Here is a 6,309-nt window from a genome sequence, read left to right as displayed (position 1 = left end):
TTGAGTATTGCTGGGTTAATATGGTACCTGATGAGGCTGTGGTACATTTACTCTTATGGGCGTGATATGCTTTTTACCTAACGGAAGTATCGAACATTTAGTACTGTGAGGGTGTCTGATGTACTAGATATCTGATAATGCTTTTATATGCTGAGTATTGTAAAGGTGGGAGCTCTACTGGGTAAGTGTTCAGCTGGGGTTTATTCAGTAGTGTGAGGGTTGAGTGGTGCTCTGAATGCCTGATGGTGCTGTGGCAACTTGGGTAGTGTCGGGGATGTCCAGTGGGCACCTGCTGGTGCTGTGGTAAATTGATCACTGTGAGTTGTTTGTGGTATTGTTTACCTGATGGAGCTTTGGTTTTAGGAATACGATGAGCGGTGTGTGGTACTTCTTAACTGATGTTGCTGTAGTACATTCTGCGGTGTTTGGTCTACGGGGAGACTGATGTGTCTGTGGTTTCCTGAGTATTGTGATGGATGTGTTTTGCTGCTGGGTACCAGATGGAGCTGTGCTACATTCAGCGCTCAGAGGGATATGTGGCTTACTCGGTATCTGATTGGGCTTTGGTATATTGAGTGCAGCGAGGGGTGGATGGTATACTGGGTATCATATGGAGCGTTGTTACATTTAATACTGTGAGGGGTCTGTGGTACTGGGTACCTGATTGGTCTGTGGTACATTGAGTACTGTGAGGGGTGTGAGGTACTGGGTTACTGCCGGGGCTGTGGTACATTTAGTAAAGTGAGAGGTGTGTGGTACTGGGTAACTGACGCGGTGATACATTGAGTAAACTGAGGGGCGTGTCATCTGCGATATAACTTATGGGCATGTGGTACATTGAATACTGTTGGCCCTGTGTGGTGCGCTGAGTAACTGATCGTACTGCGGTATGTTGAACAGTGTCATGGTTTGTGGAGAACTGGGTAGCTGATAATGCTGTGGTACATTCAGCTCAGTTAAGGGTGTGTGGTGTATTGGGTATTTGATGATGCTGTGTGTCACGTGACAGTTCCATTCAGAAATGGGTGTTTATAAAATAGCTGTAGTGGGTCTACCTTTATGAAATGGCAGTTTATTACTGCAGTGATGTCAGAGTGCGGGTGGAGCTCTGGTGTCTGCCTGCCCAAGATTTTACTTTCACTTTGACTGTCTGCTAAAGGGTGTGTTCTAGTATCATTTTGAGAGCTGGATAGCTGCAGTCACAGCAACAAGGCATATTAGTCTCTTTCTCTGCAATCTAAAGACTGTCTCCAGATGCTTTGGTGATTTAAACATAATACCTGTTTCTGCAGAGAAGTTAAATCTGATGTATTTTTGTAAAGTGCTTTCTTGTCTTATGGATGTTGCAAGGAAATATTAAGTGTTACTTATAGAGTACTGTATTCTTTGTGGAATTTAGTGGTGCTAATAGTTGTTAAGATATTTATTGTGGGTTTATAAAGTGTTAACTGGTTTCATAAATAAACATTGTTTTAATTTAAAAGTACTGTAGATCTTTGTTCCATCACGCCTGCAGTGTGGGACGTGTTCTCCCATAACCACAATAAATTAAAAATTGTGTGTCAGGTGAACTCTATGATAAACTTTGGGGTTCTCTAACCCCTGGCACATAACATGTAGTACATTGAGGACTGATCTGGTGTGTGATGTACCAGGTAACTGATGATGTTGTGGTACATTGTGTACTGTGTAGGGTGGTTGGTGTAGTGGGTAACTAATTGGGTCGTGGTAGATCGAGTAAGGTGAGGAGTGCGTGGTGTTCTGGGTCACTGATGGAGCTGTAGCAGGTTGATTATAGTGAGAGTGGTATATTCTACATTGTGCTTGATGAGGCGTTGGTATATGGAGAACTCTAAGGGCTGTGTGGTGTCCTGGGGACGTTTTGGAGGCTTGCTCCATTGAGCAATGCGATGTGTGTTATCCTGAGAACATGATGAGGCTTTGCTGCATTGAGTACCGTGAGGGCATGTGCAGTATACCAGGTTCCTGACGGGGCTGTGGTACTTTGCGTATTGATGGCTTAGTGGCGTGGGCTGGATACTTGATGGGGCTGTGGTGCATTGAGTACTGTGGCTGGTACATGGTTGGCTGAGTACATGACGGCACTGTGTTACATTGAGGACTGTAAGGTAAGCGATGGGCTGTGATAAATTGGGCAATGTGAGGGTTGTGTGCGGTACTGTGTAACTGCTGAGTAAGTAGTAAATTGAGTATTGTGACGCGAGTGTGCAGTGCTTGGTCACAGATGATATTGCGGTGCATTTAATATTGTGCGGGGTATGTGGTGTACTGTGCACCTGATGAGACTTGGTACATTACATACTGAAGTATGTGGTGTACGGGCAGTCACACGCGGTTATGCTATACTGAGTACTGTGAGGGGTGTGTCGCTGCTGGGTGTATGACGGATCTGTGCTACATTGAGCACTGAGGGATCTGCGGTAAATTGGGTATCTGATTGGGCTGTATTACGTGGAGCACTGTTCGGGATGTGTGCTCCATTGGGTATCTAATAGTGCTTTCTTACATTGAGTACTGTGAAAGGTGGGCGGTGTACCTGGTGGGCGGTGTATCTGGTACCTAATTGAGCTGTGGTACATTGATAACTGTGGGTGTTTTGTGGCCTGCTGGATAACTGTGGTGCATTGAATACGGCTGTGCTGCGTCTTGTACTGGGTACTTTGTTGTTGTGCATTAAGTACTGATTCGGATGTGCCCTGCTCTGAGTGCGTGTGGTAAAAAAAATATTGTGGGGGGTTTAGTATGCTGTGTACCTGATGAGGCATTGGTATATTGCTCACTGTGAGGTTTATGAGTTGTTCTGGGTATGAGATGATGTGACCAACTGGTGAGACTGTTAACATTTTTGCCGCAGTGCTGCCTTGTTGGTATTGCCATGCTGATGACATTAATAATCATCGGCACTTGCTCCTCTCTCCTTTCTATTATCAAACTAGGTCCTCCCTGTTCCCTGTCACTAAATGTAGAACATGTTAATTAAAACATATTCTTGACGTTTATATGCATAGAATCATAGAATTTACAGTGCAGAAGGAGGTCATTCGGCCCATCGAGTCTGAAACGGCCATTAGAAAGAGCACCCTACCTATTCCCACATCCTCACCATATCCCCGTAACCCCCTCATACGTTTTTCGACACTAAGGGAAATTTAGAATAGCCAATCCACTTAACGTGCACATCTTTGGACTGTGAGTGGAAACCGGAGAAGCCGGAGGAAACAAACGCACATGCGGGGAGAACGTGCAGACTCGGCACAGAGTGACCTCAGTCGGCAATCGAACCTGGGACCCTGGAACTGTGAAGTAACTGATCTAGCCACTGTTCTATCATGCCCCGTTTTCTTGTGTTTGATGTGCCAATGCCATTCTACCTAGGTCAAGGTGTGGACAATCTAGGATGGGTGGTACCTAATGAAGTAACATATACATCCTTGACATATAAAATAAATGTTCGTGTCTTCATGATGCAGATGATCTGAAAGAAATGAAATGAAAATCGCTTATTGTCATGAGTAGGCTTCAATGAAGTTACTGTGAAAAGCCCCTAGTCGCCACATTCCGGCGCCTGTCCGGAAAAGCTGGTGCGGGAATCGAACCGTGCTGCTGGCATGCTTGGTCTGTTTTAAAAGCCAGCGATTTAGCCTGGTGAGCTAAACCAGCGTCAGCAGAACTTCATGAACTGGATGCACTGCTCAGCTGTACTGGAGGCTTCATTCCGAGTGGTTCAGGCATCACAAGTGTAGCTTCATCACTGCCATGGTCAGATCCACGATGTTGCTGTTGGCTGCGTTACTCTCTCTGCACTCGGATAATTTTCACATGAATGGGTGGCAGAGTGGAATGGTTAGAGGGGCGGGGATTGAAACAGCAATCGAGGGGGCAATCTAATCAGCGAGAACCCTCACCTGGATCTTTGTAGAGATCTGAAATTGTTGGGAATGATTGACTGTTTCAGACAGCAGGTATGGAGATTGCTGCGAGGATTGTCCACATTCACCAAAATGAAGCATGGGCACATTCCAACTGCACATTAACGAAGTGAGAGTTCATACATTTCCTGTAATTTTCCCAATTGGCACTGGGCCATGGAAGACACAAATACACCATGCAGACTTCCACAATACTGGGAATACCATGTGAGCTTACATTCTTCTACTCTGGTTAGATAGAGAGATAGAGATAGAGAAATACAGCACAGAACAGGCCCTTTGGCCCACGATGTTGTGCCGAACTTTTGTCCTAGGTTAATCAAAGAATTTTGGACAATTTTTCATGGCCAATCAACGCAACCTGCACATCTTTGGACTGTGAGAGGAAACCGGTGTACCCGGAGGAAACTCACGCAGTCACGGGGAGGATGTGCAGACTCCACACAGAGAGTGACCAAAGTCTAAATCGAACTTGGGACCCTGGAGCTGTGAAGCAATTGTGCTATCCACAATGCTACCGTGGTGCCCTTAAGAAGTTAACCGACACTCCATTATTCTACCCTAATCCATGTACCTATCCAATAACCGCTTGAAGGTCCCTAACGTTTCCGACTCAACTACTTCCACAGGCAGTGCATTCCATGCCCCCACTACTCTCTGGCTAAAGAACCTACCTCTGACACCCCCTCTATATCTTCCACGATTTATCTTAAATTTATGTCCCCTTGTAATGGTTTGTTCCACCCGGGGAAAAATTTTCTGACGGTCTACTCTATCTATTCCCCTAATCATCTTATAATCCTCTACCAAGTCGCCCGTCATCCTTCTCCGTTCTAATGAGAAAAGGCCTAGCACCCTCATCCTTTCCTCGCATGACATACTCTCCATTCCAGGCAACATCCTGGTAAATCTCGTTTGCACCTTTTCCAAAGCTTCCACATCCTTCGTAAAATGAGGCAACCAGAACTGCACACAGTACTCCAAATGTGGCCTGACCAAGGTTTTGTACAGCTGCATCATCACCTCACGGCTCTTAAATTCAATCCCTCTGCTAATGAACGCTAGCACACCATAGGCCTTCACAGCTCTGTCCACTTGAGTGGCAACTTTCAAAGATCTATGAACTAGACCCCAAGATATCTTTGCTCCTCCACATTGCCAAGAACCGTACTGTTAACCCTGTATTCCGCATTCATAATTGTCCTTCCAAAATGGACAAGCTCACACTTGTCAGGGTTAAACTCAATCTGCCACTTCTCAAACCAGCTCTGCATTCTATCTATGTCTCTTTGAAGCCGACAACAGCCCTCCTCACTATCCACATGCCTTACTAAGATCCATGTACACTACATCCACTGCTTTACCTCCATCCACATGTTTGGTCACCTCCTCACAGAAGTCAATAAGACTTGTTAGGCAAGACCTACCCCTCACAAATCCGTGCTGACTATCCCTAATCAAGCAGTTAATTTCCAGATGCTCAGAAATCCTATCCCTCAGTTCCCTTTCCATGAATTTGCCTACCACCGAAGTAAGACTAACTGGCCTGTAATTCCCACGGTTATCCCTATTCCCTTTTTTGAACAGGGGCACGACATTCGCCACTCTCCAATCCTCTGGTACCACCCCTGTTGACAACGAGGACAAAAAGATCATTGAGGGAGAAAACTATATATTCACCTGACATGGGACAGCTGGATACATCGGTGGACAGTACACTGGCAGATGGTGGATATGTCACACCCGGCAGCTAGGAAACAGATTGTTGTTTTTGTTTCATGGGACGTATGTGTCGCCGAGAAGACCAGAATTTTGGCCAATTCGACTTGCCCTTGATCTTAGTTTCTGGACAAATCGATTCATAGATTATCATAGAATTCACAGTGCAGGAGGAGGCCATTCAGCCCATCGAGTCTGCACCGGCTCTTGGAAAGAGCACCCTATCCAAGGTCAACACCTCCACGCTTTCCCATAAACCAGGAACGCCACCCAACACTAAGGGCAATTTTGGACGCTAAGGGCAATTTATTTAGGATGGCCAATTCAACTAACCTGCACATCTTTGGACTGTGGGGGGAAACCGGAGCACCCGGAGGATACTCACGCAGACATGGGAGGGATGTGCAGACTCCGCACAGACAGTGACGCAAGCCGGAATCAAACCTGGGACCCTGGAACTGTGAAGCAATTGTGCTATCCACTGCCGTGCTGCCCATTCAGAGGGCAGTTCAGATTCGCTCATAATGCAGTGGGCCTGGAGTCTCATGTTGGTCATACCGGGGAAGGACGGCCGACTTCCATCCCTAAAGGGCATTACTGAACCAGGTGGGTTTTGACAACAATCGATCAGAGTTTCTCT

Source organism: Scyliorhinus canicula, unplaced genomic scaffold (assembly GCF_902713615.1).
Source record: "Scyliorhinus canicula unplaced genomic scaffold, sScyCan1.1, whole genome shotgun sequence".
NCBI lineage: Eukaryota > Metazoa > Chordata > Chondrichthyes > Carcharhiniformes > Scyliorhinidae > Scyliorhinus > Scyliorhinus canicula.
The sequence above is the reverse complement of the archived record's forward strand: the minus strand, read 5'-3'. Positions refer to the sequence as shown.